This window comes from Schistocerca serialis, chromosome 9, assembly GCF_023864345.2.
Source record: "Schistocerca serialis cubense isolate TAMUIC-IGC-003099 chromosome 9, iqSchSeri2.2, whole genome shotgun sequence".
NCBI lineage: Eukaryota > Metazoa > Arthropoda > Insecta > Orthoptera > Acrididae > Schistocerca > Schistocerca serialis.
Window position 1 is genome coordinate 319,218,107 of NC_064646.1, and position 15,931 is coordinate 319,234,037.

The 15,931-nt window shown below is 37.7% G+C and overlaps 1 protein-coding gene across 1 annotated transcript in view; it reads right to left on the reverse strand.

The window, feature by feature from the left end:
* Window positions 1–15,931, reverse strand: part of LOC126418570 (protein downstream neighbor of son homolog) — a 93,079-nt gene that overhangs the window by 38,725 nt on the left and 38,423 nt on the right. The gene's annotated exons all lie outside the window — the stretch shown is intronic.

The window sequence follows — 15,931 nt, forward strand, 5'->3', positions numbered from 1 at the left end:
TGATTGAAGTACATATACTTTTTGTGTTTCTTTGCAGGTTGCCCAGATTTGACATCTCTCTGGTCATTATATTGCTTTCTAAAGCTTTTCTCAAATTCTGGAAGCAATTTTGTGGTTTAGTTATTGAAAGAAACAAAATACATATTATGTCTTGAATTGCACACAATTTCGACATATGTAAAAATTAGTAATTTGATATTTTAATTCATTTACAGATATTTGGCTGCAAGGAACAGCTTCCAGGCACTTCATTTCAAAAATTTTCCTAGATCTAAGGATGTCAGAGAAATAATAAGAGATACATGCAATATGTTATGGAAATTCCTCCAATGTATTTATATGTCAAAAAAGATTACCAAACATTGGATAACTGCAGCAAAGGGATTTTATGAATGAACTCATTTCCTAAATTCCTTGGAGCTATAAATGGAAAGCAAATACACATAAAGAAACCGAACAACATGGGATCACTGTACTACTGTTACAATCAATATTGTTCAATGGTACTAACGATGATTGTGGATAGTAACTATTGTTTTTCATTGGTTGGTGTAAGAGCGTATGATAGTTGCAGTTATTCAGAAATATTTAAAAACATGAATTTTTGGAAACAACTTTCACACAACAATTTAAAGATTCCTGCTTGAAATCGTTTACCAGTAGACGCAAGTGGAACAGCAATGCCTTTTGTTTTTATTGGTGAAGAAAGAAATTTGACACATCTGCAATGAATCTTCAATTATAGACTATGGGCAGCTCGCAGGATGTGAAAGTGTGCTTTTGGCATTAAATATTTTATGGACTATAAGATGCAACAGACTATTACAACATACCTTAATTTTTAAGCAACCTTTTAAAAAATAACCTTTTTACCAGTTTTATTATTAGTCTGCAAAGCCAGACTAAAACAAATTCTTGGTTTATAAAACCGAAGTGACCTATAAAATCACTGAAAACTGTCATCTGAAATTTCTTCTTCTTCTTCTTCTTCTTCTTCTTCACCATCATTGTCCTCTTCTCATATAAGACAGTCTTTGCTGCCATACAAAGCGTTACTTATGATGCACTTCTCAAAAGATTTAACAATAATGTCTTCTTTCACTATAGACCATTACTATTTTATCCACTGAGAATACCTGTTTGACTGTAGATCATTTCAGAGCTCCCTTCGCCAGGAATTCATGTCGGGTTTCATCCATCATCCATTTTTTCCATTCCTTTCTCGTATACACTGTAAATGGTTTATTTTTAGAGACATCAGGAGGTTGCAATTGTGAAGTAAGTCCTCCCAGAAGAACAGCAAGCTCTGTATGTCCCTGTCTCAAGTTTTCTTTCACAGAATTTTTCAAATGACTACTAAACTGATCTAGCACAAAAAGAGAACTCTTCTTCAATAAAACATCTCTCCTTCTCTCCCACTCTCTTTTAAGCCATAATTTCATACCAGTCTCATCCATCCAACCTTTGTCATGCACGTGAACAACAACACCTGGCAGTATTTAGATGGTTTTGGGATTCTTTTGCACTTGAAAATGATCACTGGATTAAGCTTAGTACCATAAGCACAACTTGAAAGGTCAACAGTGTAGTGCATTTTTACACATCAACTTGTTTTTATAGTTAATGACAATATTATGAATACAATAGCTGCTACTCACCATACAGTGGAGATGCCGAGTCACAGATAGGCACACCAAAAAAACTGTCAGAAAGTGAGCTTTTGCCAACAAGGCCTTCATTGGAATTAGACAAAGCGCGCGCGCGCGAACACACACGCACACGTACACGCACACGCACACACACACACGCACACACACACACACACACACACACACACACACACACGGCCACAGTGCCTGGCTGCTGAGTCTGGCTTCAGCAGACTGTTGTCCATTTCCAATGGAGGCCTTGTTGGCCGAAAGCACATTTTCTGACAGTCTTTTTGTCGTGCCTATCTGCAACTCAGCATCTCCGCAATATGGTGAGCAACAACTACTCTTTTCATAACACTGAAATTCTGTCCTAGAGTTTCCTTGTTTGTTTTCCTAGTTGCAGTTTTAGCACCTTTCATGGCAACATTTATGTTACTCGGCACATCAAATGACATTGGAGTTTCGTCCAAATTTGCAATCTGGCTTAGTTCCACACTGGTTTTCTTTCAATGTTGAATAATAAGGCAATTGAAAGATACTCTTGTAGCATTTTTTGAGATATTTTGGTTTTGGTTTGCATGCTAAGTCCATGACACTTGATAAACCTGTAGTACCAACCAACTCCATCCTTACAGACTGTTGCGTTCCACTGTACCATTAGGTAATGAGCACATATTTGAATCAATTTTTTATTAATTCCGATGTCATTTTGATGGAGTCCTTGAATCTATTTCAATATGTCATCTGGTTTTGGCCATTTTGCTTTCAGTTCTCTGTTTACACATTTCGTCAACCTCATTTTTTTCACTATTTCTTCATCAGCCCACCAAAACGCGAATGGTTTTTCTGTTGGTGGAGGGCCAATACTGTTCAGCTGGTTTGTTCCCATGTTGTTCTGCATTTGCTATTACTTTCAATTTATAACCCACATCATATGAATACCTTTTATTCTTTTTTCCATTGCGAAACTAGCTACTAACAGAAATATTGTACTGTTACTGATAACACAAATCACTTTCAGTTCACTTTCACTCGCAGTGTATACTGCAATGGTGCATCATAGGCTAGACAGTCTTATGGGTTTGTGATGGTGGGACAAGAGGGAGACTGCATTAGCAAGCTTGTGGACGCTCAAAACTTATGTTCAACGCATCGTTGTACTGCTGCTGTCAGTTGAATCCAATAATGCCAGATAGAGAGAGGTTTCCCGTGACACTGAATATATGGACACCTTTAAAATTGGCAGGAATTTTAAATCAGGCACTGGACATTTTTATATTAATTTTGAGTACAAAATGCATCTGAATTTTGGAGGAAATTTTTTGAAGGAAAAAGTGTCTTGTAGTCTGTAAAATACGGTATTACAAGTCACTGGAAATATCGTACTGACCTCTTGACAGAAATCCTGATTTTTTTTAAAGCATTATAAAAGCCCATTGCATGCTAACTTACTTTGCAACACAACATGATGGTTAGCAAATAAAAGACAAAGACAACATTTCTGCAAAAACACTATTTCTTGGATATTGCTGCAACAAATGAACGTGGTTCACTAGTGGATCTCAATAATCATAAATATTTTAGTAAGTCCTTTACTATGCTAGAAGTATCTGTTTCTTGGTAATATGGCCAGATTATTCACTTTCACTAGTAACATTTTATGATCTATGTTTAAATGTGCAATTACTGTATTTCAACATCCCGTGAGTACATATAAAATAAATTGGTTTGTCAAAAAATTCTGTATATATACGCCATTCATATACACTGTTGCTATGGTTAGAAAAAAATGTACTTACCTGTTTGCATTTTTCCACCAGAAGTTACATCTGTCTGTATGGCATAAAAGCTTCACAAATTTCCAGTCATAATCTCTCTTTTACTTGACAATCACTACAACATTTGAAATTTTTGCCGTACAGCACTGATCGATATTCTACCACATAAATTAATCCTTCGGAACTCATATTTCCCATTTTTAGAAAGTGTTACATTGTACACTAAACAGCCAAGGAAAAACAACAAACGTTCATCACAGCATGCACCAGCCAACAGCTGACTTTTTTTTGTCTTGCTACTGTTTTATTTTTTAAATAGCTAATTTTTCAATTGGCTATGTGCATATCTCCACAGAACATCACTGTTGTCAAAACAATTCTGGTATCAGCTGATCAAAAAAAACGTTCATGTGTGTTTAGCCTAAATCTGAGCAGCAGTATGATTTTCATGTTTTGTTTACCCACTGTTTTGCCTGGGGTAAGAGAGTCCTGAAAATTTCTGTACAGGTGAAAAAGTCTAGCGGTCACGAAGCATGGACTCACTTTAAACTGTAAATTGTTCTACAACTGACTTTCTGATTTGAGGAGCTCATCAGAAGAATTCGTGGATGGGTATAGAGTCATTAATAAGAGATACAATGACGATTAATCTCATCAGAACAATGACTTCTGACTGAAATACTGCATACCTCTATCATGCATATCAGGTTTTCTAGCATTATACTTTTTACATCTAGCTGTTTCTGAGAGTTACGTGTTATATGAAGCATATCATACTCCTCAACCTGACATTAAATACAAAGCCATTAGACGTCAATATCATCATTATTATTATCATCACTGTTACTATTACTATTATCATTACTATTATTACTTTTAGTGGCAGCAGCTGTAGTACTGCATGTACTGCCAGTATCAACTTTATTCATTCATGGTCAGTATTATTTACACACACTGCCACTTCAGACACATCATTTTAATAGTTTTTGTCATATTACAATTGTTATTTCTTAGGTAACTAAGAAGTAAAATGGTATTATATGTATGAAACTCTGGTCTGATATCAGAAAGGGCCTGATGACACTAATCACATCAGGTTAAATAAATAAATACACAAATAACTCACTACGAAACCACAGCAGAATTACAATTTTAAAAAAGGAAGCACATCCTCTCAGTTGGGTACAAATTATTATTATTATTTCTTTCCTTTCTCAGACGTTATGTCTGGTTAAAAATGGAAAGTGACGTGGACCTTGATCAAGCACGAATTCCTTTTAACTGTACGGTATATGTTACATTGCATTTAGGAACTTTCGGGTAACTGAACATGTATCAATAATTACAGATTTCTGTAGCTGTATATATACGTTTGGGTGTAGCTGTATTGCGTTGATGTACTGGTGGATATTGTGTGGTATGATTCCTGTAGTTGATAGTATAATTGGTATAATGTCAACTTTATCCTGATGCCACATGTCCTTGACTTCCTCAGCCAGTTGGATGTATTTTTCAATTTTTTCTCCTGTTTTCTTCTGTATATTTGTTGTATTGGGTATGGATATTTCAATTAGTTGTGTTAATTTCTTCTTTTTATTGGTGAGTATGATGTCAGGTTTGTTATGTGGTGTTGTTTTATCTGTTATAATGGTTCTGTTCCAGTATAATTTGTATTCATCATTCTCCAGTACATTTTGTGGTGCATACTTGTATGTGGGAACGTGTCGTTTTATTAGTTCATGTTATATGGCAAGTTGTTGATGTATTATTTTTGCTACATTGTCATGTCTTCTGGTGTATTCTATATTTGCTAGTATTGTACATCCACTTGTGATGTGATCTACTGCTTCTATTTGTTGTTTGCAAAGTCTGCATTTACCTGTTGTGGTATTGGGATCTTTAATAATATGCTTGCTGTAATATTTAGTGTTTATTGTTTGATCCTGTATTGCAATCTTGAATCCTTCCATCTCACTGTATATATTGCCTTTTCTTAGCCATGTGTTGGCTGCGTCTTGATCGATGTGTGGCTGTGTTAGATGATACGGGTGCTTGCTATGTAGTGTTTTCTTTTTCCAATTTACTTTCTTCGTATCTGTTGATGTTATGTGATCTAAAGGGTTGTAGAAGTGGTTATGAAATTGCAATGGTGTAGCCGATGTATTTATATGAGTGATTGCTTCGTGTATTTTGCTGGTTTCTGCTTGTTCTATAAAGAATTTTCTTAAATTGTCTATCTGTCCATAATGTAGGTTTTTTGTGTGTATAAATCCCCTTCCTCCTTCCTTTCTGCTTAATGTGAATCTTTCTGTTGTTGAATGTATGTGATGTATTCTGTATTTGTGGCATTGTGTTTGTGTAAGTGTATTGAGTGCTTCTAGGTCTGTGTTACTCCATTTCACTACTCCAAATGAGTAGGTCAATATTGGTATAGCATAAGTATTTATAGCTTTTGCCTTGTTTATCGCTGTCAATTCTGTTTTCAGTATTTTTGTTAGTCTTTGTCTATATTTTTCTTTTAGTTCTTGTTTAATATTTGTATGATCTATTCCTATTTTTTGTCTGTATCCTAGATATTTATAGGCACCTGTTTTTTCCATCGTTTCTATGCAGTCACTGTGGTTATCCAATATGTAATCTTCTTGTTTAGTGTGTTTTCCCTTGACTATGCTATTTTTCTTACATTTGTCTGTTCCAAAAGCCATATTTAAATCATTGCTGAATACTTCTGTTATCTTTAGTAATTGGTTGAGTTGTTGATTTGTTGCTGCCAGTAGTTTTAGATCATCCATGTATAGCAAATGTGTGATTTTGTGTTGGTATGTTCCAGTAATATTGTATCCACAATTTGTATTATTTAGCATGTTGGATAGTGGGTTCAGAGCAAGGCAGAACCAGAAAGGACTTAATGAGTCTCCTTGGTGTATTCCACGCTTAATCCGTATTGGCTGTGATGTGATATTATTTGAATTTGTTTGGATATTCATCTACATCTACATTCATCTACATTTATACTCCGCAAGCCACCCAACGGTGTGTGGCGGAGGGCACTTTACGTGCCACTGTCATTACCTCCCTTTCCTGTTCCAGTCGCGTATGGTTCGCGGGAAGAACGACTGTCTGAAAGCCTCCGTGTGCACTCTAATCTCTCTAATTTTACATTCGTGATCTCCTCGGGAGGTACAAGTAGGGGGAAGCAATATATTCGATACCTCATCCAGAAACGCACCCTCTCGAAACCTGGCGAGCAAGCTACACTGCGATGCAGAGCGCCTCTCTTGCAGAGTCTGCCACTTGAGTTTGTTAAACATCTCCGTAACGCTATCACGGTTACCAAATAACCCTGTGACGAAACGCGCCACTCTTCTTTGGATCTTCTCTATCTCCTCCGTCAACCCGATCTGGTACGGATCCCACACTGATGAGCAATACTCAAGTATAGGTCGAACGAGTGTTTTGTAAGCCACCTTGATGGACTACATTTTCTAAGGACTCTCCCAATGAATCTCAACCCGGTACCCGCCTTACCAACAATTAATTTTATATGATCATTCCACTTCAAATCGTTCCGCACGCATACTCCCTGATATTTTACAGAAGTAACTGCTACCAGTGTTTGTTCCGCTATCATATAATCATACAATAAAGGATCCTTCTTTCTATGTATTCGTAATACATTACATTTGTCTATGTTAAGGGTCAGTTGCCACTCCCTGCACCAAGTGCCTATCCGCTGCAGATCTTCCTGCATATCGCTACAATTTTCTAATGCTGCAACTTCTCTGTATACTAGAGCATCATCCGCGAAAAGCCGCATGGAACTTCCGACACTATCTACTAGGTCATTTATATATATTGTGAAAAGCAATGGTCCCATAACACTCCCCTGTGGCAAGCCAGAGGTTACTTTAACGTCTGTAGACGTCTCTCCATTGATAACAACATGCTGTGTTCTGTTAGCTAAAAACTCTTCAATCCAGCCACACAGCTGGTCTGATATTCCGTAGGCTCTTACTTTGTTTATCAGGCGACAGTGTGAAACTGTATCGAATGCCTTCCGGAAGTCAAGAAAAATAGCATCTACCTGGGAGCCTGTATCTAATATTTTCTGGGTCTCATGAACAAATAAAGCGAGTTGGGTCTCACACGATCGCTGTTTCCAGAATCCATGTTGATTCCTACATAGTAGATTCTGGGTTTCCAAAAATGACATGATACTCGAGCAAAAAACATGTTCTAAAATTCTACAACAGATCGACGTCAGAGATATAGGTCTATAGTTTTGCGCATCTGCTCGACGACCCTTCTTGAAGACTGGGACTACCTGTGCTCTTTTCCAATCATTTGGAACCTTCCGTTCCTCTAGAGACTTGCGGTACACGGCTGTTAGAAGGGGGGCAAGTTCTTTTGCGTACTCTGTGTAGAATCGAATTGGTATCCCGTCAGGTCCAGTGGACTTTCCTCTGTTGAGTGATTCCAGTTGCTTTTCTATTCCTTGGACACTTAATTAATTAAATTAATTAATTGGAATTAAATATTAAGTGTGGTTTTCCAATTTTTCATTACTATGTTTAGGAACTGTATCAATTTAGGATCTACTTTGTGTATTTCCAATATTTGTAGTAACCATGAGTGGGGTACACTATCAAAAGCTTTTTGGTAATCAATGTGCGCGTAGTGTAGTGACCTTTGTTTAGTTTTAGCTTGATATGTCACCTCTGCATCTATTATCAGTTGCTCTTTACATCCTCGTGCTCCTTTGCAAAAGACTTTTTGTTCTTCATTTATAATTTTGTTCTGTGTTGTATGTGTCATTAATTTCTGTGTAATGACTGAAGTTAATATTTTGTATATTGTTGGTAGGCATGTTATGGGGCGATATTTAGCTGGGTTTGCTGTGTCTGCTTGATCTTTAGGTTTCAGATAAGTTATTCCATGTGTAAGTATCAGGGAATGTGTATGGGGCTGCAGTGTTACTGTTAAATAATTTAGTTAGATGTGAATGTGTTGAGGTGAACTTTAGCAAGAAATTTGCTATTTTATCTTTTCCAGGGGCTTTCCAAATGTGAGTACAATTAATTGCTCGGGTGACTTCATGTTGCAAAATTATCACTTCAGGCATTTGTGGTATCATCTTGTATGTGTCTGTTTCTGCTTGTATCCACCGTGCATGCCTGTTACGTTGTACCGGGTTTGACCATATGTTGCTCCAGAAGTGTTCCATGTCTGTTATGTTTGGTGGATTGTCTATTTTAATGTGTGTGTTATCTATTGTTTGGTAAAATCTCTTTTGGTTTGTGTTGAATGTTTGGTTTTGTTTCCTTCTATTTTCACTTTTTTTGTATCTTCTAAGTCGTTTGGCCAATGCTTGTAATTACTGTTACTTATTGCTCTATCGCTTCTTGTTGTGAGATTTTAACCTAACCGTTTTCGTTTTTTGTCTGATATTTCATTTCTTATAAATTGTGTTAGCTGTCCGATGTCTTTTCTCAGTTTTTCTATTCTGATCTGTAGCCTGTGTTGCCATGATGATTTTGTGGGTTTCTTCTGTGTGTTGGTTGGTTCTCATCTCTGCCTAGTGTGTATATTTAGTGTAGTGAGTGCTCCTGTACAGGGTGTTACAAAAAGGTACAGCCAAACTTTCAGGAAACATTCCTCACACACAAATAAAGAAAAGATGTTATGTGGACATGTGTCTGGAAACGCTTAATTTCCATGTTAGAGCTCGTCAGTATGTATTGTACTTCCTCGATTCACCGCCAGTTGGCCCAATTGAAGGAAGGTAATGTTGACTTCGGTGCTTATGTTGACATGCGACTCATCGCTCTGCAGTACTAGCATCAAGCACATCAGTACATAGCATCAACAGGTTAGTGTTCATCACGAACATGGTTTTGCAGTCAGTGCAATGTTTACAAATGCGGAGTTGGCATATGCCCATTTGATGTATGGATTAGCACGGGGCAATAGCCGTGGTGCGGTACGTTTGTCAGCGTCAGAGAAGTTGCTGCTGTACAAGGTAACGTTGACCACGTCACTGTATGGAGAGTGCTACGGGAGAACCAGTTGTTTCCGTACCATGTACAGCGTGTGCAGGCACTATCAGCAGCTGACTGGCCTCCACGGGTACACTTCTGTGATCATCAACGCAGATTTTCTGTGAACATTTGGGCAGGCATTGTTGGTGATGTCTTGATTGGGACCCATGTTCTTCCACCTACGCTCAATGGAGCACATTATCATGATTTCAAACAGGATACTCTACCTGTGCTGCTAGAACATGTGCCTTTACAAGTACGACACAACATGTGGTTCATGCACGATGGAGCTCCTGCACATTTCAGTCGAAGTGTTCGTACGCTTCTCAACAACAGATTCGGTGACCGATGGATTGGTAGAGGCGGACCAATTCTATGGCCTCCACGCCCTCCTGACCTCAACCCTCTTGACTTTCATTTATGGGGGCATTTGAAAGCTCTTGCCTGCGCAACCCCGGTACCAAATGTAGAGACTCTTCGTGCTCGTATTGTGGATGGCTGTGATACAATACGCCATTCTCCAGGGCTGCATCAGCGCATCAGGGATTCCATGCGATGGAGGGTGGATGCATGTATCCTCACTAACGGAGGACTTTTTGAACATTTCCTGTAACAAAGTGTTTGAAGTCACGCTGGTACGTTCTGTTGCTGTGTGTTTCCATTCCATGATTAATGTGATTTGAAGAGAAGTAATAAAATGAGCTCTAACATGGAAAGTAAGCGTTTCCGGACACATGTCCACATAACATATTTTCTTTCTTTGTGTGTGAGGAATTTTTCCTGAAAGTTTGGCCGTACCTTTTTGTAACACCCTGTATAAACCAGTAGTTGTAACTCTTCCATAGTTGTATTTTCATTTATTTTGCTGTGTATGATTGTGTTGATAGTTGTTGTTGTTGTTGTTGTTGTTGTTGTTGTTTCGACTTGTGGATTATTTGGTGGTCTATGCAAGAATGGTCTAATGTCTGTATTTCTGTCTTTGTATTCTATATATGTCAGCTGAAATTTTTCTTCTATATCTAACATGTGTGTTACTTCGTGTTCTATTTGTGCTTGTTCTGGTGGCTGTCTTAAGATTTCGTTTTCCTCTGATTGTTTAATTGATGCGTGTTGTTCTTTGTTTGTTTGCTCTGGGATGTTTGAGTCCATTACTGTATTTTCTTCTTCTTCTGATTGCACATTATTTTGTTCCAGTATTTGTTGTACTTGTTGTTTGATGTTTTCTAATTCTGACTGGGGTATCCTGTTATTTTTTATATTACACGGATTTGATCAGCTAGTCATTGTTCTGTTAAAAATTTTAATTCTGGGTATCTGGTGATAAATGTTGTGTATACTTGTGATCTGTATCCAGTTGTGTTGGTTCCTAAGTTTGTTGCTTGGTAATAACAGAATATGAAGTGTCAGTTAACTTCATCTGACCATCTCCTCCTCTGTCTTTGTTTTCCTTCTAGGGTGGTTGCAGGAAGCATATCCTGCAAAACACCTCTATTTGGATTTAAATCATTTTCCGTGTGGCTAGCAGTGTCGTTACCATTGTGGACGGGCATAGGGTTCAAGCGTCATCCCTGACCATGACAGCGCTTGTCCGAGGCTTCATTAGATCTGTCCTGAACCAACTAATCACACTAAAAGGGAGGTTAGCCCTATTAGTGGTTTGTTCTTTTCATCGCCTTTTATGACTGGCAGAACATACCGGAGGCCTATTCTTTTCCCGGGCCTCCACGGGGTTTATTATTATTATTATTTTAAAAGTTACTACTAACATTTTAGTGTCTCAAGAACACATGAAATTGAGAATCAAATACCAACCACATTCTAAAAGGAAAATGCTGCAGACAAGCCCAAGGAGAAAGACTCAGAAAACATGACTTTTGTCATGACGACAGCTGAAGGAATACATTATGGAGAACTATCGGCATTTATTTAATCTTTAAACATTAATCAAAAATTAAAACTTCCCCAAAATAAAATTGTCCCAGGCACTTGAGGAAGCAAGGTTAGCTTTGATGCTTGAAAAAATTACTGAAAGACAGTACACTTGATTAATTCTTGAAGAATGCTAAACTTGTCTCGGTCATACAAAAAGGCATTGTCCACTCAATGTGATTCAAGAAATGGTGTACGAAGCAGGACCACATGTAAGATAAGAATACATACCTCGAAGGGAACGCTAATGCTTCACAGGAGTGTCACAGAGCTTCTGAATGGAATACTTAAAATATTATACCAGGGCAGCATTCCCCAGACAAATAATTCTCACACTGAGGTGACAAAATTCATGAGATAGCGATATGCACATGTGCAGATGGTGGTAGTATTGCGTGCACAAGGTATAAAAGGGCAGTGCATTGGCAGAAGTGTCATTTGTACTAAGGTGATTCATGTGAAAAGTTTCTGACTTGATTATGACCACAGAACAGGAATTAACAGATTTTGGATGTAGAATGCTAGTTGGAGCCAGATCCATGGGACATTCCATTTCAGAAATCATTAGGGAATTCAATATTCTGAGATGCACAGTGTCACGAGTGTGCTGAAAATATAGAGTTTTGAAAACTAATGAGTCATTACTTTTCACCATGGATAATGCAGTGAGCAATGGCCTTCACTTGAACAAATGAGAACAGTGGTGTTTGTCTAAAATTGTCAGTGCTAACAGACAAGCAACAGTGTGTGAAATAACCACAAAAAACAATGTCGGACCTATGACGAATGTATCTTGTAGGATAGTGTGGTGAGGTCTGGCATTAATGATGTATGGTAGGAGATGAGCGATGCAAGTGCCTTTGCCAACAGCACAACATCGCATGCAGCGTGTCTCCTGGGCTTGTAGCCCGGTCAGCAGGACCCTAGACAACTGGAAAACTGTGGGCTGGTGAGATGAACCCTGATTTCAGTTGGTAAGAGCTGATGGTAGGGTTCGAGTGTGGAGCAGATCCCACAATGCCGTGGACCCAAGTTGTCAATAAGACACTGCAAGTTGGAGGTGGTTCCATAATGGTGTAGGCTGTGTTTACATGGAATGTATCAATCACTGATTGAAAATGATTATGTTCAGCTATTTGCAGACCATTCAAGTTCCCATGCAAAAACGGAATTTTTACGGATGGCAATGCGCTGTTTGAAGAACATTCTGGACATGAATCACTTTGGACATTTATGACACACAATCAAGACTTCAGTTTGTGCACAAAATCCTGCACCAGGACCACTATTGCAATTACAGACAGTTATAAGGCAGTATGTCTTAAATATTTCTGCAGGGGGCTTCCAATGACTTGTTGAGTCCACGCCACACTGAATTGCTGCTCTACACCGGGCAAAAGGTGGTCTGGCACAATATTAGGAGGTATCCCAAGACTTTTGGCACATCAGTGTAAATACCATATTTTTTTGTATGGAGACCTCTGTTCTTAAGCAGAGTAGTTAGGAGGCCCATTCCACCTTTCAAAAATCATTGTGACAGTCTCACATACATGTTACCTCACCTGAAGTGCAGTATAATATCCTATTACATTCCCAAATTAACATTTTCCAATGTTCTTATTGGTACTTTCAACTGATCAAATTCGGACTCACTTTTGCGTAAATATAATTATAAATTTCCTGCCATTTACACTTAATTAAACCATGTTCATGGAGAAAAATTGTAATTGACATAAAATAGCTCTGGAACGGCATAGGTCTTTCAAGCAGTGTTTACAAATATTATGTGCTTAACTTTGCCAAGCAATGAGTTCCCTAGTTCTGGATCAGTAGAACTCGTTACAAGTTGCATCACTACTGCTTTACCTCTAGTTTCACAGACCTAACAAGAACTATTTCAGGGCTACTATAAATGACTATTAGTTTTCAAACCCCTATATTTTCCAAAGTATGACATGTACAAATGTGACTGATGCTTGAATAGAACTGCTCTGCTCAAATACAACATACGTCATTACGGTAGTCAAGTTTGTTCCATACCTCATGCAGCAACATCCTGTCAATCACCACAGCAGCAGTGATGTATGTATGATGAAAATGGGAGATGCCCTGTCAACAGCTGATTTTAAGTGACCAATGACTGAACTGCAGCAGACAGCGCATTTATAGCCCCACATTTAAACTTGTGTCCTAACCTAATCACAAACTTGTGATGTGCAATGTATCTAAGCTAATGGTAATGATCAATTTATGACAGAACTAAAACCATGATTGGTTAAATCTGCAATCAAACTCAAGACAGAAAATTTTCATAATATGTTTGTTTGCATGGCCATCTTCTGCAGCAAAACTTCAGTTTCAGCAGTAACAGCAAACTGTTATTTCTCCTTATCATTGATTACCTGAAACTATCTTCACACTGGATACATGGGATGCCGCATTACATACCAATGGGCAGTCCTGGTTGGCACTTGGTTACAGATTATAGGATACACAAGCAGATTCCGAACATAACACAAAATAAAACAAAAACAAAAAATGAACTATCCTCACAGTGGCTACACGGGATGCCACATTACAGACCAACAGGCAGTCCTGGTTGGCACTTGGTTGCAGATTACAGGCTACACAAAAGCAGATTCCAAACAAAACAAAAACAAAAAAGATAAGAAGAACAGTAAGCACAAATAAAACAGTCAATATGATAATGAAAACAAGGCAACAAAGCATTAGAAATAATAAACAGTACACTTAAACTAATTAAACCAAACCAATTAAAAATGATATGATGATCGAAGTCTTTTGATTAGATTTTGGAAAGTAAAAAATTTTGCTGCCTTTGACAAGATTTGAACTACAACCTGCCATACATGGTGTTTATATGCTAACCATCATGCTATGCCACTAAACTGTAGAAGTCTGTTGTATTTACAACTTAGGTTACACAGTTGCAACGATTAATTGCAACATTCAAAAATTCAGCTTCACATAATATCATAAGAAGTTTATCTAATGTACGCCAATCTCTGTGACTATAATAACTGTATATATCATGCTGAATTGTTTTGTGCAGAAGGATAGAGTAGTGTTTGGTTAGTGCAGTGTATGAAATGTGTGTATTTTGTTGGCACTGTGTGCGTGTGCGTGTATGTGTGTGTGTGTGTTTTGTTTTTGGTGTGGTTATAATGTGTGATGAAATACAAAATGTAAGGCTACGGACCACACCAGGATTCAGGATCCAAATCAAGAAAGAAAAGCTGGACAGTAATTAGAAGTGAACTGACTAATTATTTTGGCAGTTTGGCAACAGCAACCAGTTTGGGCATGACACTGAGCATTATGGTTGGAGGAAACCAGGCACAACATATGGGGTGTCAACTATCACGTCATTTTAACTAGACTATAGTTTCAAACTGTCACAGATGTGGCACTTCTCGCAGAAAATATATAAACTACATAGGATTTGTTTGAATGTTATTTTGTATAAAAATGCACTAACTACTTTTTACAGAAACATTAACAAGTGGTGTATTTGCAGCTTTCTCTTTCTTCTTTCCCCCTGAAAGGATTGGAGAGTGTGTACTTTTTGTACAGAGTGCAACAATGTAATTGAACTATCAGATACAAGACATTTTCATGGAAACAAGAACATAACCCATACTAGGAGACGCCAAAAAATGTAACAGATTTCTTTTTAATTAAAACAGTTTCTTAAGAAGCCTACAATATACACCAGTTTTGTTAACACTGAGTTCAACTCTTTATCTTGTGTCTATAGCTTTGATCAAATCACAATATTATGAAAAGGATAGATTACTACTCACCATATAGTAGGGATGCTGAGTCGCAGATAGGCATGACAAAAAGACTCAAACAAGTAAGCTTTTTGCCAAAAAGGCCTTCATCGGAATTACATGAAAACCACACACGCACACACACACGCTCAAAATGCAAATTACACATACATGACCACAGTCTCTGGCTGCCAAGGCTTTGATTAAAATCAAATTCATATCTGGTTCAAATTCACATTTGGTGATTATAGGGAGCAAATAGCAAGAATGAACACACGAGTATTCGATTTTTGATATGGGAACAGTCCTGGCTCATACTATTCAATGCTTACCCCCTACAAGCTAAAATGATATACGGTCTGCTGGTTTAAATTCAGTTGGTTTTGGTCATCTGAAAATGCTTATCCAATGCTACCATTAAAAATGGAGAGGAGGGGTTATACTAAACTGTATGAACATTTTTACTCTTTATTGACAAATAAAACCATCTGCTTTGTTCTTTTATGGGTCTGGTTATTTATAAATTTCTTACAAACAGGGCTCACTTAACTTTCTGTTTCATGTGAATTCTGATTTGGATATATTATAATCCTGTACCACCAGCAATATTCTGAAGTTTAATCAACATTTCAGCCTCTCAAGCACAAACTACATCACTTCGGGCAATTAGGCAATGAAAACTATAAAAGTACTAATGATGACATGTAAAACACTTATGGCTGTCATTTATGCTCTATTTC